We start from the raw sequence: 25,465 nt of genomic DNA on the forward strand, positions 1-25,465 counted from the left end.
TGTCTGCCTCCTGGATCTTTCTCTCGTTTGTTTGCTTTCCCCCCTCCTCTTCCACGTCCCTCCTCTTTCTTCTTGCCTTTTCCTCCTCTCTTTTCTTCTCTTTTCTTTCTCTTTTTCCTCCTTTTCCCCTACACGTTGTTGTTGTTGTTAGAAAGGATTCTTGCACCCCCTGGTGCTCTTGCGTTTTGTGTAGTAGGAGAGGAGATTGTCTTCTTTCTCTCTCTCCCTCTGGTTGCTCATTATTCAGAGAGAGACACAGAGGGTGAGAGAGAGAGAGAGAGAGACGGATATCTCAGGTCATCTGCAGCTGCAGCAAACCAGTGAAGGAGAGAGAGAGAGAGAGAGAGAGAGAGAGAGAGAGAGGGAGAGGGAGGGGGGGGGGAAGCAGGGAAAGATGGCGATCCTCCATTGCTGAGACCTGGCAAGGAGCACATGAGACTCACAAAACAACTTCCACAACAATAACAAGAAGAGCTAGGCAGGGAGGAAGAGGAGAGGAGAGGAGGCAGCAGCAAGAGCAGCAGTGCCGGGACGCTCCTGTAAGTTCTTGCAATTAAAACCCATCTCTGGTTTGGCATTGGAGAGATCATCTCTCGTTTGTATGTGTGTGTTTTGTTTAGTCTTTTCTCCCTGTCTTTCTACCACCTTCCTCTGAAATCCATTCATTCCGTCAACAGAGGAAGGAGGAAGAAAGAAAGGAAGAAAAAAAAAAAGAGAAGAGAGGGGAGCGAGAGCGGGGTGTTTTGTTTGAGAGAGAAGTCTCTTGCATGGAGGAGGAGAAGAGGAGGAGGTGCTGGTGGTGGTGGTGGTGGTGGTGGTGGTGGGAGGAGGAGGAAGGCGGTTAATTAATTTTTTGTTGTTGCATTACGGAGGGGGGTGGGGGGGCAATATGGGGAGATAAGTGAGATACCAGCCGAGCTTTCGGGGTGGGGGGTACCCGAGTGGATATGTGTGTGTGTGCGAGGTCTGGATGGTGCTGTGCGTGTGGACTTGGATCAGAAACGGGAGACACACGGAGGAGAGAAAAGCTCCGTGCTGGCACGACCCAGGCAATCGGGTGACCTCTTTCTTCCTTCCTTCCTTTCTTTCTCTTTTCTTTTTCTTCTTCTTTCTTTCTTTCTTTCTCTCTTCTTTCTTTCTTTCTTTCTTTCTTTCTTTCTTTCTTTCTTTCTTTCTTTCTTTCTCTCTTTCTTTCTTTCTTTCCTTCTTTCTTTCTTTCTTTCTTTCTTTCTTTCTTTCAGTCACTCTCCCCCTCCTCCTCTTTCTCCTCGTCCCCTCTCGCTGCCCTCTTCGCCACTGGCGAGGTTGGTCCCTCGCCCCGGCGGTGGTACCCCCACCGCGGCTCGCTGGGATGCGGGGGTCCCCGGCAGCGTCGGGGCTGGGGGGCTGGTGGTGCCCGCAGGAGGTTGCTTGGAGGAGGACAGCGTTCAGCTGGAGAGCAGGAGCCATTACACACCCTTGTGCTCTCCTTTGAGAGAAAGAGAGCGAGAAGGGAAGAAAGGAAGGGGAAGGAGCCCACTTCTACTTGCTCAGTTCCCCGATGTCCCTACCTTTAAACCAGGCAAGGGAGAAGGCGCTTTCTCCCCTGTCCCTTTCTCAACCACCCAGAGCAGGTTTCTCCCTATCTCTCCCCCTCTTTCCCTTTCTTTATCTCCCTGTCCTCCATTTGCAAGCTGTCTGCTTTGGTTCCAGTCCAGGCTCCACAACACAAAGCTTCTCCTCGCTCTCGCACACATGCACACGGAGTCCACAGGCTCTTTATGTCTTCTGGAGTAACCTTCTCCTTCCCCCCTCGCCCTGCCCCCCCCGGCCCCTCTCAGCATTTTGGTTTCTATTCTCCACACAGAGAGATCATCCTGGAACTTCATGTAGTTGTGATCTGATAGGATTCCTCCCCCCCTTCACCTCCTTCTTTTGGGGGAGAAAAAGGCAAAGTTTCATTTGTTTTTCTGGTGTTTGGAAGGAGAAAGACCTTCAAGTTTGAGCGCTTTCTGCTGCTGCTTTTGTGTGTGCATCTGTGGGGGTCTGTTTGTCTCATGAAGCTGCTTGCATGTCTAAGAGGAAGTGACTAGTTTGGCAGAGAGCTGTGATCTGAGTCAGGTAAGCCATGTCATGTTCTCTAGCTCCACCAGAAAATGGAGGAGAGAGAGAGTAGACAAAGCTGAGATGGGAAGTGCTCCTAACATTGTGGATATCTCTCCAGGTTTTGAAGCTTTCCTGGCAGTAGCTGGCTTAATCATGATTTTTTCCCCTAAGGTTTCCTTCAGATTTTTCAGTGTACAACATTGTGATGGGTCTTCTCACTGTCTTCATGCTATCAGGAAATGAGGATTGGAGGAAATTGTTCACATTCTCCTTCACACAAGAGAAACACATCCTCAGGCTTTTTTTCTCTGATGCTTTCATGCACAGGTCACCTTTTTAGATATTTTTCTTTGGTTAAAGACCACAGAATTTAAGAGGTTGATCAGTTGGCCAAATAAATAGTGTATGTAAGCATATATATAGATTTTCGAAAGCGTTTGGAGGTAAGTGCATGCACCTTGAGGCTGCTCAGGTTCTTCCAGAGGATATAATAAAATGTCTTTTTTTTTCCTAGGTGATGATGATGGTGCCTAATTTTTGGGATTTTTAACATCTCATTTTCAAGAGTATTCCTTCTTTTGGATGTGTTTTAAATTTAGATGGAATATTTCTCCCCACTCACTAGGTTGCATTAAAATGATACTGGCAAGCTTTTAGGAGGTTCCTCAGAGCATCATAACATTCATAATTTCTCTTGGAAAAAACAAAGCAGTTTTCACAGCTGTCTTTTTGGTGTCATAAAATACTGTTTTTCTGAAAACTCAGAGCAACATTCTTATTATGATTTTAATGTTATTATGGAAACCTGAGATCTTTAAAGTGAGATAGCAGTTGAACAGGAGTTGGTGTGCTTTTTTTTCACACAGCTTTTAATCTGAAATAGTTTTGAGTAGACCCAAAGCAGGCCTTGCTCTTTCCCCACCCACCTAAATTTGCACATCAGTTGCATGGTAGATGCAGTTCCTCAAAAAGTTCAAAGTACATACTGAAATGCATGAGGGGGACTGAAATGCAGTTTCATTCACTGATTCAGTAGTGCTGTTGAGCTTGAAGGCACAGCTTCATGGAAAAGTATCAGTTATGTTCATAGCTGCGTTACTCTGAAGAGTTTAAGAACAAATTTGTGTTACATATGGAAGATGTAAGTGTCAGGGTAAGGGACCAGTGAATCTGAATCACAACACTCCCAGATGTGCAAGAAAATAGAAAGATTTGAGGATTGCAATGACTTGTGATGAAATTGAGATCCAGCTGAAAGGTTAAAATCGGTGTCCTTGTTTTATTTTTGCTATGGAAAAAATGTAATCAGATATACCTTGGAAGGATATTGCTTTATCAACTGTGCATTTCTTAAGTTCTGGTTGCTGATAACATCACCCAAATTACTGAGATACTGTGGTTGTCTCCATATTTTAGAAGAGGGCCATGGAGCATACCATTTCAGGTATGTTTAATCTTACATTTTGACAAAAGGAGAAGTTAACTGTTTTGGTTTTTAGGGTTGGGGGTTTTTGTTGTTGTTGTTTTGTTCTTGTTGTTTGTTTGGTTTGGGTTTTTTGTTGTTGTGATGGTGTTTTGGGTTTTTTATCCCCCTGAGGTCATATTCTTTGATGCATTTTTCAGTCTTTGCACAGGTCTTAATCAGCAACCATTGAAGAAACTGAACAATTGCCCACTGGCCTTTGCTTATTTGGGTCAGATCGTAGATATCCCTCCTCTATATAAGAAGACTATGCTGACTACTCATAGTTCAGAACTGAATCTCCTCTCACTTCTTGAGAGGTCAGCTGGTGTTTGCACCACAATGTGCCCTAGAGATGCATTGCCATTGAACATGGGACGTACACTCCAAGAACCATTTGAGATTTATGCTCAGGATCTTTATGATCTTACCCTACTTTGTGGTGACAGACAACCCTAGAAAACCAAACAACATTGCAATAGTTTGAGTTGGAATGAGAATGGTGTTATTCACTATGACACTGAAATATCTCAATAGAATTTTGTTCTTGTTAATGATGTTTCTTGCCGTAGTTCTGCCCAGAAAGATTGAAGTTCATCTTGCTGTTAAAATACTAGCTAAAGAACTTATTTTATTTTCAAAAAAGCCAACAAAACAAATCAAAGAAAACGCCCAAAAACCCAAACAAACCAAAAACCCTGCCAAAATCATTGGTTTTTAAAGAAGTTCTAGAAATATAATCTGAATTCTTGAGATGGTAGTGACATGAATGTTTCTCCTAATCAAGTGTAAACTTCTTAATTTAGACAATGGCTTTCAATTGATTTTGTTTGTGGGCACACAATTTTTCTTGGTTCAAGCTCTAACAGAAGGAAAAATCATTTGTAGCTTATGCTTCAGTATATAAATTTGCTTTTCTTAATCACTTTTCTCAAGCCCATTAGGCATAAGCTATGAACCACTGTTTTAAAAATGCGTAAACAATACTTGATTTCCTTATACATTTTTACTACCTTCATAGTGGATTGTTGATGAGACGTTTAAAATTACATGTTCAGAATTTCATAATTTCCAAAAAAATTTGCAAGAGGAAAACTAAAAATATGTTGGGTATGTTTAGACTTGAAGAATATGCATACATAATGGGATGCTGCAACTGGAAAGTAGAACAATTGCAAGTGGAAGTGGAAAAAAAAAGATAATTCCAATTCAGTAAAGTTTATAACAAATTCATTAGAGTTGTAAACTTTGACTTAAAAGAGGATTGACTTTTATGAAGACTGATAAAAAAATAATTAAAAATAGAGTTGATAAGTAGATGAGTATTGTTCAACATAGATGTCTGGACATCTGGCAGATGTTACTCTGGGATCCAAGGAACGGACAAGTTTAATTTTAATTAAAAAGGAAATGGGAAGAACTTAAGTCTTATAATAGTACAACTTTACAGTTTGAGGAAGATTACTTCAGAAAAGCCCAGATTTGAACTCCTGTGAACAACTGTATATTAATTTTTCCTACTGAGTTTTCCTATTATTCCAAATGTGTAGAGTTACAATATAAGTTGAGATTGCTGTAGTTTGCTGTAACACTTCCTGTGGTATTGTGGATAATTTCTGTAATTGAGCAGAACAACTTTGCCTTGTAGTAAGGAATTACATAAAAAGGACTTAAAAGTTCTTTTTTAAAAGAAACTGGTGAATAGCTGTGTGCTGTTCATTAACTAACATTGTCCCATTATGAAGCTTCACCAAGCAAACTTAGGAACAAACCCAAAAGTTCTCAGTGAAATTCTGAAAAGCATAATTTGGAGAAACACGCTGATAGAGGAAGGAGATCCTGTTTTCACAAATCAGGAAAGGTCTACAAAGGCCAAGATGTCTGTGTAATTTTATGTTTTGTTTCCTTATATTTCGTTGCACTTCCAATCCATTGTAGAAGAAAAATAATGTAAATGCTCTCCAAACAGATATTTCTCTATTTTGAAATAAAAGAATATGTGTTTTGTGAACTTGTTCTGGATGAAGATGGTCTGCTGCTAGTGCCAGAACTGTATGATTTGCTTAACTTGCACCATACTTGATCAGGGTGTATTCAAGTCTGAACTTCTAATTGCTGGCTTCACCAAAAATGTTGAACTTCATCAGCCTAAACGCTTGCTTGCTTTTCAAACAGTTTTTTTCATTCTAGAGCACTAAATAGTCAAGCAATCTATGGGCCCTTAGGAGGTGAGCAGGGGGTCTGCAAAATGTTGATTGAGAAGAGAATGAGAAATGCCATCTTGCTCTTCAGAGTGAGAATAATTTTGAGAGAAAAAAAAAAGGAGTGTGATGAGATTGAAGGTTGCTTAAACATCTGCTGACTTCTCAGAGAGAGGAACTCAGATTGTTTGATCAAGAGGTGCTGGAGAAGGTGGTGTGATGCAAGTCCTCAGCTGCTGGCAGAGACACAGTTAACATTGTAAACGGTTGAACTTCAGCATGGCACTTCTCCAAATGAGTTGACTGTTGAAAATAAAATGTTCCAGAAGAACAGGGAGAACAGGAAAGAAGTTAAAATAGCATGGTTTGTATGCCAGTGCTGAAAGAAGAAAAGGGGGGAGGAAGGGAGATAGATCAACTTATGATAATTATCTTGTTGGTTGTAGCAAAAAAAAGGCTTTAGTAGAAGTTTCCAAACGAGGGGACTGGATTTAATAGAATGTTGTCTTCATCTGAATCCTGACTTTTGGAAGTGTTCTTCTGTTTTCATCTTGTGTTTGGGAATTTGGACACACAGGTAAATAGAACATCATGTGAGACTGTTTTGGATTTTGTTCCATTTTGTTCTTTCAACTTTAAAAACAATTCCAAAGATGTAAAGTCTGCCCCTCATCTTTTGAGCTTTATGAAGCTGTGCCAGAAGTTGCAGTACAAATACAACTCTGAAGAGGTTTGAAGGAGAGGGTTTGAGTTGAGGAAAGGGGAGTCTTTGTATCTGGAGTCTTAAACACAGTCTTATATACAGTATAAGTTTTCTTCTGTGTTCTTTTCAGCTCTTTGGAAATTGAAGATCTTGATACAGTTGCTTTGTTCAGCCTGAACTGGCATGTGTTACTTCAGTAACTCAAAATATCCTTGCCTAATTACGACTTGAAGGAACTCTTCCTTAAGAAGTGTATGGAAAAGAGCTTTCCCTCATCATTGGTTGTGACTGTTTTGTAGTAATTTTTGAGACACGTTTTATTATCAGAACATTAGTCTCACACCTAGCAGCAGTGCTATACTTTCTATTTACCCTCCATCTAAAAGTCTCTATAGTTTTGGCTTATCTTTGTGGTATAATTCTGGACCTCCACAGCTGCTCTCTAGGGGGAATACAGGGGGTTTTTGGCTTGGGCTAGAAGCAGCTTTTTTGGTTAGAAGACGCTAAGATCCATCAAGAGAAGCACTTAATTTAGTTTAGTTTAGTTGGTAATTTAATGAAGATGCAAGTGAGAGATCTCAGGATGCTCAGGAATTGTTCTTGAGTGGAGTCAAATACAGTCTCTTTAAGAACACTTGTTTAATAATGTCAGCATAAAGAGCTGTAGGCACAGCATCAATGTCATGAGTGATTAGGAAGGACTTAGAGCTTATCAGGGTAGCAATCATTGCGAGGCCAGTGTGTTGACAACAAATAATTCTGAGAAAACGTTTGATTCACTGGGCTACTTCTGTTAGTTTTGAACTAGCTTAATAAAGATTTCAGTTGTTGAAGTGTGTCACTTCTTACTTGGTGGTGGAAAATAAGACCATCTAATTGGGATTATGTGAGAAGAAGCTAAGTGTTTGTATTATGGGACTCTGTTTTTCATTCTCCTTTCAATTCCAGGAATATGCAATTAATAACTTGCTAGTCATTTAGATAATGCGTGCTCTGGGTGGTGTATTTGCAGCACTTGTTACAGATGCAGGCTCTATGCTGACCTGAAGATTAGGAGGTGGGATGTTCAGCAGTGGCATTACTGTTGCTATTAAAAAGGACTGGAAAGGGGCCTGAGAACTGCAGCTGCTGTCATGGTGGAGGAAGTTAGGTCTTCAAAGGATACAAGGATTAGAGTGTCAGGAAAAGTAAATGGTAGCATCAGCACAAGTAGAAAATAGGCAGAGCTATTCAGCAAACAGAAAAGTAGGCTAAGGCATGCCATAATTGTGTGCAGTGGAAACTTGCTGCTAATAAAGCAGTGGCGTGGGGCAGAGAGGCAGGAGAATAATTTTTCAAGACAAAACAAAGCAGACATTGCAGAGAATGAGATGGGAGGACTGAGGGAGGATTCACTGTGCTCGTGATAATGTGAAAGAGAAGACTTTGTTTTGAAAAATGCTAAAAATGGAATCTTCTGATGTACATGTGGTCACTGTTTCCGTGGCCTGGTAGGACAATGGGGGCTTCTTTTCGTTGCCGAATGAGCAAACTCTTCCTTTCTGCCTGCAGCTTCTACGGTTGAAATAACAGTGCTTCAGGGTGGAGAGAAGGCATCACAGGATATTCCTTTTGGGAAGAAGATGGGTCATCCTGGGTTGGCACTGTTGTCATGCAAATGCTTCAAAACACAATAGCTACTTAGCACAGGAGCCAGGCAGAAACATTCCTCCCACTCGCTGTCCCTGGACCTCTCACTGCTGGTAAAGAAAAGGACAGAGTGGGGGAATGTGACACATAGAACCTGTGCTCCAGCAGGACATATTTTTTTGAGTTTTCTCCATATTTATAAAAAATTAACAGCATAGCTAAGGGAAGACCACATGTGCTGGAAGATTTTGGTCCAGCATGATTGTGACATGGAGGGCGGTTCATTTACTTTCTAATTTGACTTGCTGGAGAATTTAATTTAGTGTGCAGCTGGGAAAGGGATCATTAATAAAGGCCTTGCTGTGGCCCAAATGCTAAAATTCAGCTGGCTGATGATGCTGAAAAGTGGGGTTTTTTCCTTTCTGTCTCTCTCTTGTTGATATTAAATTGACAGTTCAAATAGATCCTAAGTCAGAAATTCTAGAGGGATTGGAGAAGGTGGCTTATGTCAGTGGTGATTGTTTAGCAACTTCTTCCTCATTTCCTTTTGGGTTTTTTTTTTTTTGGTTGATTTTTTTTTTGTTTGTTCTTCTTTGTTTTGTTGTTGTTTTCTGAGTTTTTATTAAACAGAGTGAACACTGCAGTCTGGGTTCAACTCGAAATAGCTGCAGGAGTGCCGATCTTGAGGTGGATGCAGTGAGTCAAAGATGAGTGTTCATCTCTAGTTGAGCAAACTGTTTCTGGAGAGCACTTAGAGGGACACACGGGTGTTTATTTAAGATTTTATGTATTTATTTTAAAATTTTTATTTTAAGATTTTATTTTTTAGATTTGGATTCTTCAGTTCTAATCAGACTCAGCTAGATTTGTGGGCATGTGGCTCTTTGTAATGGGGTTTGGGTCTCTCTGACCAAACACAAAGGAGACCAGAGAATTGGGGTCCAACCCTTGAAATCTTGCTCTTAAATTTTTTTAATTCCTTCAGTGATCTATCCCTCTACCCAATAAAATAGGCATAGTTGGGATTTAACAGGGCTACTGGAAATTAAGACCTTGATGCTGGATTCTGTTACTGAGCGTGTTGAAACAAACTACTGTGTACTTAAGAAAAATCTCCTTTTATGAGTGGTTCTAGTGTGTGAGGCTGGAGCAGACCTGCTCTGCTCTTCGAGAGATGGGAACTAGTTACCTGCCACTTTGTGTCTATGTCACTGCTATAATTCTGACTGATCATGCCTTCTCAAGTGTGTTGTTGCTTGTGGTGAGTATGGAAGAAGAGACTAATATATATCCAGTATCTACTTAGTTGGTGATGCAGCAAAGTTTGGAAAGCAGTGGCCAATGGAGTCATCTTCTTGTTTCCTTCTGTGTTGTGAGACTAGTGGCACTTTGAAAAAAAAATAAATGTCAGAACAAACAATTGGAATGGTTTCTCTCCATATTTGATTGGAAGCTCTGGTTTAGCATTTCAGTTTTTCCCTCTCCTGTCTACAGCTGAGTGGCTCTGGGTGCAGGACATGGGACCTCCAGCACTGGTGGGCTCTGAAGCCTTGCTTCTATCATGCTCAGCTAAATAACTTGCCAAGTGTAAAAATGTTAACAAATGGGTGATGGAAAATTGAGAGCAGCCAGACAGCTCTCAGCCTGGTTAATTAGCTCCTTGACTGCTTAATTGTTCCTCCCCTTTCATATGGCTGTAGCTTGCAGTCTTGCAAGAAGGGGTTTGGGTTCCTGGACAGGAGTGCATCCCAGAAGTTGAATTAATGTAACTTGAATTAAGTCAATGGGGGCGGGTTCCTTTTGGTCTAAATGACCATTTATCTTCGTTGGGGGAGGGCAGTGGGGAGAAAGCATATCAGCTTTCAGCTATGTCAGGTCATGTAGAGGCCAAGTTCTGGCTGTGATCAAGCAGGTGGTGTAAAACAGCCCAGTGCGCAACAGCACCAGGACCTGGGGAGAGGAGAACTCTTCTGTGGGAAAGTGTGACTGAAGGCTGTGTTGTGCATCAGCATATATGGTGGATTTCAGCTCAGGACTTGCAGGATGAGTGTATTTAACCCTTCAGTGGTGCTGTCTCCTGGTGTGTTTCCACCCTGGTGGGTTGAGGAGAAGCTGTTGTTGCTCAAGAGCACACAGGTTTCTCCTCCCAGAATATCCATGCATGTGTGAGACCTGGAATCTCTGGCTCCAAGGACAAAACTGTAGTAGTCACTGGGGCTGCTGAAGGAGTGAGTCAATATATTTGGGTCTCCCAGATGCATGAATAAATGACTAAACCTGAGTTATTTTCAAATTATCAGATTGCAGAGGTGATAAGATACTACAATGAATTTTCCATTCCACACCCTCTACAAATGTGTTGCTCTCCTTCCACTGTGGAGCAGGGGGGGAAGACAAGATTTTCAGTGTGTTGTTCTCCCAAGGAACTGCATGAAAACTGCTGAGGCTGTACTCAGAAAAGGTCTTTCAGACAACAAGCCTTGAGTCAGAAGTTGCTTGGCAAGATGACAGGCAGGTTGACCAAAGGTTGCACATGCTGTCCTCTTGCAAAATGAACATGAAATGGTCTTTGCCCTCCATGGCTCTTCAGTGCTTCCACAGCTTCACCCATGTTACTTCAGTGGTGTACAGGAATATTACTTGCTTGCTGGTATTCTGGTCTTATCTCTGAAGATATTTATTTTAAGAATTCATGTCTACATAGGTTTGTTAATACTGTACTGTAATATCAGATGGGCTGCTGAGACCTCAGGGGGGTAAGGAATCTATTTTTAGTGTGTTTGAAGGGTAGATGATGTTTCAGGTTGTGGAATGACTTTCTAGGGGGCCTGTCACCATATACTAAAGTTTTGTATGTCATAGCAGTGGAGGCCAGTCATATGATGATGAGTTAGTAACTTAAATGGGACATAAAAAAAATCCTGCTCTTTGGGGAAATTTTAAAGATAGATGGAGCTAAAATGCCACACAGTCTGTTCTCATCCTTGTTTCCTTGATGTGCTGAAGACATCTAATCCTCTTTACAGGTGAATTAAGCAGTGTGCTTATGAGCTGAATGCAGTACCTGCTGATCTGTTGACATCCAGATTGGAGAGTTATTCATGTCTCAGTAAGACTTTCAGTAATGGATGACCAAAAGAGCATTTTAGTTGCCCAGGTGGTGTAAAGAAGATGGTTTGTGATCTCCTTCCACATTAAAAGTTAATAACATGTAGAAAGTTGGATAAAAGTGGTGCTGTTCTATTTAAGCATATATGACACTCCAACCTGCAGAGATTTGGAGGTTTAGATTGAGAAGACCGCCTCAGACAGATGCATGTGTGCAGCAATCTGAACAGTGATTTGGAAGCACTGCACTGTAGTGGTAGCCATGAAGAACAGATTTAAATGATGTATTATAGTTAGATTTTATAGGGATTGCCTTCCTATTTTCTTTGGAAGACAGTAAAACTGCAACTTTTGCAGAATTCTTCTTACATTCCTGGGATTTTGTTTTGTGTGCAGGCATGTAGCTTTATTTATTTATTTTATAACTCCTCACTGCCACTGTTGGGAACGTTAACAAAGGCTTTTAAATAGGTCAGACCTCACTGCCATTGCTTTTTCTTGTTGCTGTAGTACATTTGGTAGATAATAGACAATGGGGGCTAAAGCCCTTATACAGTAAAAGCTCATTCATGTGAATAGTCACTGCGATTTTGAGTTTCACTGCAGCTACTTGTGTGAGTAAACATCTGAAGACCAAATCCTTGGCTGCATGGACTAATCTTATGGAACTTTCAGGGAGGCGTTTGGAAATTACATCTTGAGTAGAAGATGCCCTTAACTTTCAACAGCTACCACCTACATACATAAGATGCTCATTTGTGGTTGCATGTGAGGGCATGGTTGTAGCAGATTTGCAAGATTCAGCGGAAGAGTGTGCATTGGATAATTCTTTCCCTTTCATTCAAGTGATCCTTTCCTTTCAGTCTTACTGTTTGTATTTTGACAGAAGGAGCATGTATGTTACAAACATTTAGCTTTGACTTCAGTCAGCACTGGCGTGTCCCTGAAATATGATTTCATGACTTTGTTTTGGATGTTCTGGTGAGAACATTCATGTTGCTGTGTTACCTGTACATGATGTTCTGGAGTCCCACCACTAACGGATGGTTTTGGAAGGCTTTTTTTTTTTTTTCTTTTTAATTAAGGGATTGATTTGAATAGACACAAATATGGTAATTGCCTTTTCAAGGCAGAAGTGCTTTAGATCAGGGAAAATGCACCTAGGCCCTTTTACAATGACAAGAGTGTGTACCTTTGAGTATGTGTACATATTACAAGTTGCTATCCATGTGGTTCATACTGCTGTGGTAGTTCATCTGGCAGATCATTTAAACATTTACTCCAAAAGATCTTGTTCTCTGTTGGTGTGAAGCAGCATTTCCAGTTATTTTTAGGTCATTTTCATCTTAGCAACCCTGTTGGAGATAAATCAGATACAAGTGTTCTAAACTGTCCCTGCATTTTGGTAGGAATTAATAAAATAAAGTTTAATGGTTTGGTCCCAAGGGGAGAACAGACCATCTGGTTAACAGAAGGTTGGGCCAAGTAATACAGCACTGAGAGTGCCATAAACCAACCCAGAATATCTGGTAGTGTGTCCAGTTGCTTCGTGTATTAAGCATTGAAACAGTGCTTTCATATCTGCAGAGCCAGCAGTTCTGTTACCACTGCTGTGACGCAGGAGATAATTCTGTTGGGCAAGCATCAGCATGGGGGTGGATCTACAGCACAGGATGTGTAATGTCAACATGAAGCATGGGAGCTGGCAGTAAGAAGGAAAGCAGCCATTTCATGCCAGTGCAGGAAGCCCAAATAGATTTTTCCCCTCTGCATCTTGTCCTTTTATGCAGCTTTCATACTTGGTATTAAACAATTACCTTCTGCTTTGTCATCTGAACACTTCAGCCCAGCAGGGTTTCATTTCTTTCTCTCTTTCTGAACCTGTTTGTGTGGGTGTGGGTGTGGGGGTGTGGGGGTGTTTTTGGGGTTTTTTTTTGGTGTGTGGTTTTTTTTGGTTTTTTTTTTTTTTTTGGTTGGTTGGTTTTTTGGTTTGTTTTGTTTTGTTTTAAAAACAAAACAAAACAAATGAAGAGCACTCCAAAAGCATGTCTGATGGATTATAAAAGGGGCTGTGTGGAGGCTGAAGTAGCAGATCTAGAGAAAGAGTTCAGTTATGTTCAAGTCTTGAGCTTCAGATGAGTTTCATTGAGGATTCTTTTGGCTTTAGTGCAGAGATAGTTTGTTCAAAAGGTGTAACCATTTGAGAACGTTGTTCTGTAGCTGCAAAATGCAGAAGGCATGAAATGCTGCAAGTGGTATTGTGTAGCCTTTGGCACTCCGTAATCACTAAGAAAATGTAGAAAGCTATTGGAACTGTTTCTGCTTTCATTTTAGCAGAAATGCACTATTAGAATGCCTTTGTCTTATTTGGCTAAAGCTACTGTCAAATTACTGTGACACTATTTTTTTAAGAGCTAAATATGTGTCTAATCTGTGGAAATAAAAAGATTTCTAACTTGCTAAGCATTTTGTGGACTTAGAAATGTGGGGATATGTCTTCTATCAGCTCAGTCACACACTGGTGTACTGGTTTGAGTTTTTTCCTCCCATAACATCTGGAGATACCTTCCTGTATCTGCAGCCTGGGAAGCTCTGGAAAGCTGAGGGCTTGTTTCCTGGTGGGCACAGCAGAGCTGAACTCCATAATCAGAGCTCTCACGGTTTCCATTGCCTGTTCAGCAGGATCTTCAAAGAATGTATTACAGATGCTCTTGACTGAATCCTTGTCCTAGATGCTGTTCTGTGGTAGCCCTGCAAAAGTACAACTTTCTTCATATGTTCCTAAGAACTCAGGTGGGAGTGTGGGAGTAGTCAACCCACAAGTATGTTTTCTGAGTTGCAATTTGGTGATGGGAGGGGGGGGGATGCATATAAAACATGGCTTGTGTGTGAAGACTGCTCTTTTCTGCAGTAACGTCATCCTTACACAGTCCTCCTAGCTTCATTGGCCCCATTCAGGTTTTTAGGTTGAAGCCATGGTAGTCTAGCACTTCTGCATAGGACACTTGCAAATAATGGCACTGAGGAATTATATGAAACTCGAACAACATCTCTCCAGACAGGAGTTTTTCTTGGTTCCGTAGATAACTCCATGTTGTGGTAGCTGTTTCAGCATCAGAGTTATTAAGGATGCAGGAAAATCAAGATTTTTTTCATGCAGGATGGTCACTCTGTCCTGTCTATCCATGTAATTTTCATTGCAGATTGTATTTTGCAGTATCTGGCAATCTTGTGCTTTTTCTAGTGGTGTTGAACACTTTTTAGAATATACTGGAGAATGTTCATCAGAAGTGCTTCTTCATATTCAAATGAATAATGCCACTAGATATTGTCTGCACATTTTCTCATAGACCATCACTGCACTGCAAAGGAAATACATTGTCTGGGACTTTTTCATACTGAAAAAGGTGCTACTTGCAGAAGATAGTTTATTATAAATAACTACTAAGATGATAATCTCACCACAGCATGCTTGGCAGTCTTCCACTGAGTTAGCCTGTTTCAGCAAGGAGCTGTCGCTTAAGATACAAAGCAATCTGCAGGGACATATGATCACACACACTGGCTGTTTTCTCTGTCATCATGGATGCCTCATCGTTTGCTGTGCCTGTAATTAGGAACTGGAATTATTATCTGGTAAACCAGGAGGATCTAGCACCAGAAAGACGGACCCAAGTCCCTGTCTCCCAGACATTTGGTTACACAGAAGTTCTCAGTTATGGAGGCACTTGTAGAAGAATGTCTGTTGGACATGGCTGTAGTTTTGGGGTTTTTTTATTTTTATTTTTGTCACAAGGATAGTTGTAAACTACTGGGGAAACTCTTGATGTATATATAATGCTTACAGTACTCCTTCCTGTTAAAAATTATGGAGAAATATAAGCCTGGCAATGGTGTAAAGAAGACTTTTTTATTGTTGTCTTTGTTTGGGTTAATAATGACTTCAAGTTCTCTGAATGTTTTGTTTTGTAGAAATACTGTCCAAAAGGAAGACCATGATAAAGAGATAAGAGTCTGCATCCATTTTTATGAGAGTATCAGAAAACTAATATTAATATGTATTATACACTTAGTGTCAAGATCTGACTGTAGTCACATAACTTGATGGTGACTTTTGAATTTGAAAAGTTTATACTACTTTATGGTGCATGGCTGTTATGTTATTGCAGCAGTTATGTGATGGGTATCAGTGGCTGTTGTATGCAAACTTCCTTTCATTTAGAGTGCTGGCAAGTGTTTGTCTTTTATTTGTTTAAAAACAATTTGATCAGGCCATCTCTAGTGCCTTGTTGACAGTATAATATGAATTAGAACTCTTTCTGGCTTCCATGTTACTTGTGGGTTCTGTTCTTTGGTGCCTGATGCTTTTCAGTCCTAACAACTTGTATTTCAAGCCTGGGCATCTCTGGTTGCTTAGAAGTATGGAATATGATATTTAGTGGAAGCAATTGCTAAGATGGAGGTAGACCTAATAAAGATACCAAAAATTATGATGCAATTTTTTTTTCTCCTGCGTTTGGCAGATCATGTTAAATCCTGTGTGTATCTCAGCAAGATTGAGGAGAAAGCAGGAGATGAAGAATTTAGTCAGACACTGATTTGCAAGCCTTAATATCAACCCTTTTTTTCAAACCTTGCAAGTGTTTGGAGTTGACTCTCGCCTGGACAGAGATGCTAACTCTTTATCTAGTGATAGTATCCTTCCCTACAAACTCTACAAAGGCTCTGTTCTTTTCCTGTGAAACTGTGGGAGCAGATCAATGATGAAATGGGTCCTGCTTGCACATCAGATGAAGAAATTACTGGAATTGCTTCCTGATGTTCAATGTCCCATGCATGATTGTGGAATGTTCTTCATCTCTTAACATCTGACCTAGATGCCTTTACATTTTGGGATGGCTGCTCAGAGTCTTTCATGCCCATAAGTTGCCTAACTTGGGTGACCTTGTGTCTTTAAAGAAAACCCCATGGAACTGTTAGCTTCAACCTTACTGAAGGACACATTCTGAAGAGCTAGCTCATTAAGCAAGCTTTGAAGGGTGTGCTCTGCAGAGCAGCTTCCTGTTATTTGGTTAATGGTTGACCTAGTTCTATTGCCATATGCCTCCTGGAACGCATTCTAATATTAAATGTGTGCTAAAGCAAGACTGGGATAATAGAAGGAACATCAAAGCCTCTATGAAAGAGAAATCATATAATGCTGTTGCATTTTGGAGGGTATCGCCGTTACTTAAAATGGCAGTATCTTCACGGAACTGTATTGATTCTGATTGCAAACTAGGGAGTATTAAACAGAACCATTTATGTATTTTTTTTTCCAGACTGGCCTTGTACAAAAGGTTTGTATCAGTAATTCCCTGTGCTCCATATGTGAGGCTAAAGTTAGGTAGTGAAGCATTCAGAGTGATATTACAGCTGTGAGAAAAGATTACATTAGATTTGGCTAAAGGCAGGAGGATTTTTTCCCCGTGGTAGGTGTTTTTTCCATTGCAGCCATGGATTAGCAAATTTTTTCTCTCTCTGAATGCTGGCTAGAAGCCAGAAATGGGTATTCAAGCTTTTACCTGATAACAGAGACGACACAGCATACTTACGCTTGGGCAAAAATGTAAGAAATTTGGAGGTACTACATAAAGTTCAACCTCCAACCTGAATGAGACTTTCTGACGAGCTGAAGTTCTGGAGAACCTGTGGGTTGTGTTGTCTGGCTAATTTGATATGCTACCATAGGAAAAAGAAAGGATGTATAATAGCAACTGTTTTTCATAAGTAAGTGTGCATTATGGCAGAACAGGGGGAAGGGAAAATTAAAGCCACGCTTTGTAATTTTTTGAAACCTCATGACTATCAGTAGATGTTGGTGATTTATTTTTCTTATGTCAATGTGGGAAACTGAGCTGCTCACCAGCTGTACCACTTCAAATTTTCATATGCCCAGGCAGTGGCTAACCTTTGTCTCTTCAGTTGCAGATGGCTGGCAAGCAGTCCAAGCGTGAATTCTGGGCAAAGGTATGTCACCACAGTGGCAGGGGTTGCTGGGCCACCCGAGTTTATCTGTGTGGGAAGAAATGAGCTGTCAGGACCTGTAAAGGCAGCTGTTGCTGATAGGGATCACTGCCTAACCTTCAGAGAAGTGGTGGGATATCTTGGGAGTCATAGTCATCTTGCAGCTCTCCAGCTTCTTCAGTGTGAGCCCATTCATGTGCTGCTTGTGAGTCTGGGCTCATTTGGTGAGGCTATGGATATTTTGGTGTGTTTGTCTAGGATACATGTAGCAACAGCATTTATGCAGTTCCCCCTTCTTCCTTAGTGTGTAACACTGAATGGCGTTTTTGTAGGAGAGCTGCTGGGTCTGGTGGAAAACAGAACTGCAACATTTTTAGTAGGACACAATGTGTTGTGTGAGCTGCAATCATATTGGTCATGAAAAAAAAAATCTCTGCTCTGTGACTTAAACAAGCACAGCTATTTGTGCAACCTGATCAGAACAAAGGATAATGCTTCTGCTGCAAGATCAGACAGATCTGACGTTTCAGCAGGCTGAGCAAATGAATGGCGGAAGTGGTCCGCCTCCTCTTATCCATTGTCTCAAAGATACAGGCTCATGGAGAAGTAAGGGAGTTTGAATAGGGCCTCTGAAGGAATATGCTGCTTTGTGTTCTGTGGGAAGAGAGCAAAGGAGGAGTTCTAGAAGTTCTCTGGCACGCTGACAAGCTTGTAATAGGAAAATGTGGCAGTGGACTTCTGGTATTGAACGAGCACTTTCTCTTCTGTAGCCTGCTTAGGAAATCTTAACTGTTATTAGGAAGCTGGTGAAATGTTCCAGGCCTGGAATATAGGACCAAGCCTACCTTGAATGAGGGTCAGTGAATGTAGAAATCCAATGAACTCTGACCTCCTAGTAAAGAATGATTTGAGATTTTTTTTTTTTTTTCCTTTTCTTTTCTTGTTTTCTTTCCCTGTCTCCCCTAGATACATTGTTTGTGTGTTCTGGTACACCTCTCAATTGATAGGATTTTTGCATAGGAAGAACTGGACTGATCAAATTACTGGAACAGTTACAATCTTCTGCTTGGGAGACTCCTGCTGTTTCTCTTGCTCCAGCCGTCAACCCCACTGGGATTTTAGTAGCAATCTCCCCTTTTAAAGGCATAATGAATCCAAGGAAATGTGAGAAGGGAGAGGGCAGGACAGGGATTTTTGATAAGCTGGGCAGAATTAAGGGTTACTTCACATTCCAGAATTATAATATATGACTTCCAGCCTCAAGGGGGATTTCAGCTGAGAAATGAATTGTTTAGAGAGAGGGGTATAGAATTTATATCGGTATCATAGCCGGTTAGATCTCTATATATTACCTTTTTGCATGGTCCTTGGGACTAGAACTTGCTAGCAGTTAGGTGTATCATGATCAGAAGGCTTTCATATGCAACCAGTTTTCTTTAAAACCAAGCACTTCTTGGCTCAGAGACCGATAACTTTAATTTTTTTTAGCAAGCATAATATTCTTCTTTCTTTAAGTTAATGTAGATTAGATTGGTGTCTGTGACAACAGAAGTAGTCTAGGCCATCCATGAGATCCCTTCTGTCCTTTGTTTTCCCACATACAGCCTAGAAGATTTTGTCAATTTAAAAGAGAAGTAATTAGTTCCATAGGATGCTGACAGTCCATCGTTAGCATGCAGCAGGGATGAAGTTGCTGCTTTAGAAGCCCAGTTAAAAATGCACATTAGAAAGCCATCAGACTCCTTGAGTGGAAGCCTGTGTTAAAACTTTTAAATGTGTGATGACTAAGCTTCCATGATCAGCATGTTAGTGTCCAAAAGCAGTTATGAAAATTCTCAGAATCACACAGAATCAGAATGGGTAAGGTTGGAAAGGAATTACTGGAGGTCATCTGGTCCAACCTCTCTGCTCAAGCAGAGAGCCCTAGAGGATATTACTCAGGGTTGTGTCCAGATGATCTTTTAATACCACCACAGAGCAGAGCCTGATCCATCCTCTGACTCCTTCCTGCAGACACTGACAGATGTGGATGAGATCCCCTCTCAGTCATCTCGAGGCTGAACAGCCCCAGCTCCCTCAGCCTTTCCTTGTAAGGGAGATGCTTCAGTCCTTAAATCATCTTCAAAGTCCTCTGCTGGACTTGCTCCAGGAACTCCAAGTCTCTCTTGTCCTGAGAACCCAGAACTGGACACAGCACTCCAGATATGCCTCACTAGGGCAGAGCAGAGGGGCAGGATCACGTTCCTCACCTGGCAGTGCCTTTCCTCATGCACTCTGGGATACTATAGGCCTTCTTGGCCCCTGGGACACATAGCTGGTTCAGGGACAGCTGCTTGTCCACCAGGACTCCCACGTCTTACTCCACGGAGCTGCTTTCCAGCAGTCTGGCCACTCCTCCCAGTTTTATATTATCAGTGGACTTGCTAAAGAGGCACTCTTTCCCGAGTCATTAAACAACACTGGACCCAGTATCATCCCCTGGGGTTACCACTAGTTACAGGTCTCCAACTAGACTGTGCCACTGGTCATAGTCCTGTGAGACCTGCCATTCAGCGAGTTCTCAATCAACCTCACTATCTGTTCCCTCTTTATTCATTGGAGGGTTAAAACGCATCCCAGAGGATGTGCCATGCTGGGTTTGACCCAACAGAACCTCCAGAATTGGTTTCCAGCTTCTTTGATCCAGAGGGAGTACTGTTGGGGACAGGAAGTAATATTATTTAGTTGCTTTGTTCCTTTATTCAATCATGTTTACACACTGTGTCTAAACTAAGTCCGTCTTATTTTGACAGGATAATCAAAAGGGGATATATTCAAAAAATGTCTAATGGAAATGAGTTCAGTGAGCTTTCAAACCATGCCTGAGTGTGAGGATGAGGGGAAAAATCTCCCACATGGAATTAAATGTGACAAAAAAAATCAAGGAGTATTCTCTCAAGCGATAAAGATTTGAGTCTGAAAGTGAGTTCTTTCTGAAAGAACAGTATCAGCCTGGTGCTAAGCAGAGATTAAAAGGTCAGTTGTGTATCAGTGAAGGCTGAAAAAATATTTCCTACTATCTTCTGTTTACAGCCTCTTCAGGAAATAGGAGGCACAGCAGATCTTGGCTAGGTTTGGAGATTTTGAGAAAAATATCCTTTGAAGCTGTTACATTCCCAAATTTATATTAGGCAGATCTCAACTTTGTGGGATATTTTTTTATTTTTTTAATAGTAAGACTCATTAAGATACAAGACAGCTGGACCAATCACTGTTTTCTGAAAAGTCAGAGCACTGTGCCAGTCATAAAGCTGATAATCTTTTTGTAGAAAATAAAAGGATACATTGTGGCCTAAATGTAAGAGGAACTATGAAGGATTGGCTTCCATGAAATTTTGAATGAGAGCAATGTGCTTGGGTTCTCAGCCATCTATATCAGGTTAAGCAATGTGGATGTCAGAAGTTCCTGTGTTCAAAAGCTGAACTTTGGAATTTATCCGTTATACTTGAAAGAGAATAGCAGTCTTGTGGGCTGTCATCAAATATTCCAATGGAGTTGAGCTGAATAAGGCAAATGATCAAAACATGTAATTGTACCCTCTTTAGATCTCAGTCTAATATAATATAAATACCTTTTGCACTTCTTTTTATTTTTTTTTTTTATTTCCCCCAAGTAAAAGGAATTGAGAATTGGCTGAGTGCCTCAGGGAAGATCCAGATGGAGGCACCTGCTTTTGCAGCTCTAGAAGAAGGGGGACTGTGGGATAAGAGAACCTCATGCAGAGAGTGCAGGCGAGTCAGATCTCATTGGCCATTGGCTTTCCTAGTCTATCAGAAAAGACTTTTGAAGTTTTCCATGACCAAAGTAGGTAATGACCTTGCTTTGATGGATCAAACAAATAACACCAGTGTTATGCCTTTGAGAGCCCTTGATCCCAAAGAGAAAAGCAAGAGTTTTCCTTTTTATCTTAGACTCATTCCATTCAAAATAAAAGCATCGCACAGGTCAGACAAGTAGGGTATCTGACAAGATTTGAAGAGAATTTCCCTTTTCCCGTCTGTTTTCTACACCAGTAATTTATATTTTATAACAGATCAGACCTAAAAGATTGTCATTCAGTTTATAACAGATAGAAAAAGTAGAACAGAAAATGCTCTGTGACTCATTCAAGAAAAGTGTTAGCTTTGTAGCCTGTGTGGACTTGAAGACTCTCGTCTTCCTTTTAAATGAGAAAAAAAGTGAACCTGCAAAGTGGTAGATACATTTAAAATGCTTAGAATAGCTAAGTGAACTAGGACAGCATTTAGATGTGGAAACACAGGACATAGTGTCATTCCTCTGCTGATGTGTGTGAGTACCACTCTTGGAACAGTAAATCCATTCCTGGAAATGCTGGGGATAGTAATGACTTAAAGTCTGGAAAATTGTGCTTCACTGTGAAAGCTTTCAGGTAGTCCATTCCTCCCCTTCAGAGGTCTTCAGAAGTGACATTTGGAGGACTAAAAGCAGCTAATTTGCCAGGCTGTGTCCAATATTATAGGAATATGGAGTCTATACCAAGCGGTAAAAAGATGCAGTGGCTAGAATATAAGACTAGAAAATGCTTGTTGTATAAACTATTGTTTATTTCTGATTTAATTGTAGAAAAGAAAAAAATAAAAGCCATTGGAATAACTAATGAACTCTGTAAAAAGGCCATAAGCAGTCAAGTCTAAGTGTAGTTTCTCTTCAGACGCTGTGGTGGGAGACAGGCTTGACTGTTACCATTGAGTTGCTTGTGGAGAACTTGTCTGGTTGTAGAAGGTGAACATTCAGAAAAAAGACTCTCAGTGCTGTTATCTCAAATCAGGGATCAGCTGACTTAATGAACAGCTGATGAGAAGGCTGCAGTGTGGAGGTGGAGGGAACCTAGGATGTGGTTGAGTTTTAGCAAAATGTGCTCCTAAAACTCACTTGGCAAAGAAATGGGAAACAACCAAATTAGGTGAACTGATAAGACTGACTGTGGGTTTGTAGTTATGAGTTTGGGCTTGATTATCTGTTAGTGGGTTTTCCTCCATTTCCCTGTCTTGGGCTTAAAACTATGGACAAATGATTTGCATTTTGTTCTCAAAGTGGAATCTATGCAGAAGATTGGTGGAAGCTACCTTCCTCTTAATAGTTAGATGCATTTTTCTGTTGTCTCTACAGCAGAGGAAATGAAGAAATGGAACAGGTTTTTTGTAGTCCTGACAGAGCTGCTGTAGACTTTCACATTGTAGTTTCTAAAGGATGAGTAAATCTCCCAGACAGAAGATCTCTGGTTTCCTCTACAACTCTGCAACCCAGCATGTTGGTCATCCAGAACTCTAGTCCTGATTTTGCAGATGGGAACTAGAGTCTTTGCCCTGTAGCTACCCTGTAGGTGATTGCGGCACAAAAATCCAATCAGATTTTGTCAACATGTCAGTTTCTTAGAATAACTTAACTTTCTATTAGAGATAGCCCACAAAGCTATCTGAAATTATTAGTAGTAGTCCTATTAGTAGTATTGGTATTACGAAAGCATTTCAGTAGATTCAAGGGTCTAGACCATAGACCCTGGTTCATTTTTTGTTAGACACCTCTCAAAATCTCAGGCTTTGGTCTGCTAAGGATGATAAATCTAGGAAACCTAGAGATTAACTCGTCTTGTCTTCTGTCCTTGTAAAAGACTTTAACAGTGAGTATTATCATTAGATCCTCTCTCTTGATAACTGATGCACAAACAGGTCCATTTCTGGGAAAAATGGTATATTAGCTTGGCTTCAGAGGTCATGCAGCAGTAGAGGCCTCACTGTAAATGCTTTTATTTTTGACTGTATAAACCAATTACTACAGCAGGGTGAAGGAGGGTTTTGATTCCCTAACTGACAGCTTGATTTCAGTTCTTAATTTGTAGTTTCAGTTTTGGAAGGCTACTTTCAAGATTCAGAACTCGGTATCGCACTAGTCTAGGTGGAGGAGTTAGAAGACAATAGGAGAAGACAAGAGTTCAGGAATGAAGAAGGAGAAAGATGTCTAAGCTATTCCTCTTGTTTTTGGAATGAGTGACTATTTTAACCTGTAAATAGTGCTGAGATTGGTGGCTATGTCCCATCATGAAATGGAAGTACAGATAAGAAGGTGACTTCCTCTTGACAAACCACTCTTTCTCTGTTTCTCCCCCATATTCTGTGTACAATGTTTTCTCCCAGGCATGGGTGAAAAGGAGTCCTCTTGTCTTTAACTTGAATGTTTCTGTCCTTCTAGTAATGAAGCCTACGGATGCAGACCCTGTGTGCTCAGCTGAAAAGGAAACCACTTTTTTTTTTGGGTGGGGACAGTGAAGCGTCACTGCCAAAATGATCTTATACTGCAGGTGGCTTAGAGGTAAATGATACAAATTCGTTTGCCAGCTTTGCAACACATCTGAAAGGCAGAGTCTTCAGGAACGGTGAACCATACCACCAATCCTAAGATTAGCAAGTGTGGTTCTGCCTTCTTTGGCTTCTGAGGTCTTGAAGACCCATTGCAGGTAGGAAGAAACTCCTACTTCATAACAACAGCCTTTAGTTAGATCTTTGTCCTCAGCTGGGAAAAACTGGCAGAACTCCAGCAAACTTCTAGAAATAAAAAATAGAGAAATCTCTAAAACCACACTAGTTGCTGGGACTTGCTCAATATTCTGCAGCTTGTGAGAATACAGCAGCATGAAACTGGAATGACACTGGTGGCTTAACATTTTTGTGATCTCCTGAGTTTTTAAGAGAACAGAAATCTTCAGGAGAGAACTTTGCTCTTGTTCTCTTGGTGATGTTGGCTTGTATGGATTTGTTTTTCTTTGAAAACTGATAGCAGAAGACTATCCAACCTTCAGGAGTGGAGCCATTATATGTGGGGCTGTGCAACAGGAGCCAAAGTTTAAAAATAAAATACCAGGCTGCCTTCCTGGGGATCCAGACATAGTACACGCACACACACACACACACACTCTTGACTGACCACAGTTTTATCAGTTATTGAGTTCAGAGCAACAGACAATGAGAACCAAAAAGGGAGTCTTGTTCCTCAAAGAGAAAGAGGAAGAAATATAAGACTTCTGTAGCCTCAGATACCAGTTTCTGGTGTGCATGGAGGCCCCGCAGCAGCAGTGTTGAGAGACAGTGAGACCAGGTAGCTGCCAGTCATTCCTGGTGATGTCTGCTGGAGGACCTTCCCAGCCCTTCCTTTTCTCTCCCTCATTTTCTCTGCCCTGCTGAGTAATGGTTCTGAGCAGAGCAATCTTCTTTGAAAATGTGCTCTCTATTCAAGACATAAAAGCTGTGGTTTTTATTCCACACTGAGTGCTGAGTGACCAGGATGCCAAACATCTTCAGGAGAAAGGAAAGGCCACCTCTTTTGGCTTCAGAAGATACACATCACTGGCATTTGAATCTGTTAGACTGGAAGATCTAGAGAATGAGAGAGTACAGAGAAGGTAGTTGATAGACCCAGAGGAATTATTTATGGCAAAAAAGCAGAAGGCAAGGTTTAATGCCAGGAATACAGCTTGGAAAGTGAGGTAAGTTATGCTAGAAAGGAATGATCTTTGGAAAGAAAAGGTGACACTACTCAGACAAAGAGTCTATGAACCTAGGAAGGTACAATTCTTGATTAATTATGAATGTAGACAGCAATGAAGAAGGGGGAAAATTTAACCTTTTTTGCCTGCTTCCCCAACATGCTGACATCATACCAACTTCCAGATTTTGTGTGGGCTGGCAAGGGTGGGAAGTCAGGATTCCTCTAATGGCTTAGTGTGAAGCAGCAGGGAGTGTTCTTCGCTCAGCTGACATGACAGAAACTGTGTGCAGGAAGCAGCTGTGCACAGTCTTACCTGCCTGTATGCCACCTTGGGCTAGTGTGCTAAAAGATTGGAGCCTGTGCTTTTGACTGCATGGTGTCAGTTTCCATTAAAAAAAACCCAAAAACTGATCCCCAGATGTGCCTCATGGTAAATGCAAACGGAGTTTTTAGCTAGGTGTCTTCCAACTGCAGCAAGAATGTTTGTATGTCTCAGGTGACAGCCACAGGCAGAAAAAAACACCCAAAGAAGAGGTGTTACCACTTCTCATCTCTGCCCAGGCAAAGTAACAGTTACAGCTGGCCATGACACACTTGGCTTTTGGCAGAGCTCAGGCTGGTTCTGTTCTGCAGACATGGGATGAAGCATGCTCAGTATGTTTCCTTCAACAGGAGTGCCAGCAGTATCTTGGATTACTACAGAGACTGCTTTGTGTCTACTATAAGCT

The 25,465-nt window shown here is 41.1% G+C and overlaps 1 protein-coding gene across 4 annotated transcripts in view; it reads left to right on the forward strand.

The window, feature by feature from the left end:
- The first annotated feature begins 201 nt into the window (after positions 1 to 201).
- Positions 202 to 25,465, forward strand: part of ZNF462 (zinc finger protein 462) — a 90,471-nt gene continuing 65,207 nt past the window's right edge. For all 4 annotated transcript variants that reach the window (XM_051782753.1, XM_051782757.1, XM_051782755.1 and 1 more), the window contains exon 1: positions 202 to 539. The gene's annotated coding sequence lies outside the window, so the exon portion shown is untranslated. The remainder of the gene's footprint in view (positions 540 to 25,465) is intronic.

Source organism: Manacus candei, unplaced genomic scaffold (assembly GCF_025592945.1).
Source record: "Manacus candei isolate 608988 ecotype Guabito, Panama unplaced genomic scaffold, ASM2559294v1 h1tg000016l, whole genome shotgun sequence".
Classification (NCBI taxonomy): Eukaryota; Metazoa; Chordata; class Aves; order Passeriformes; family Pipridae; genus Manacus; species Manacus candei.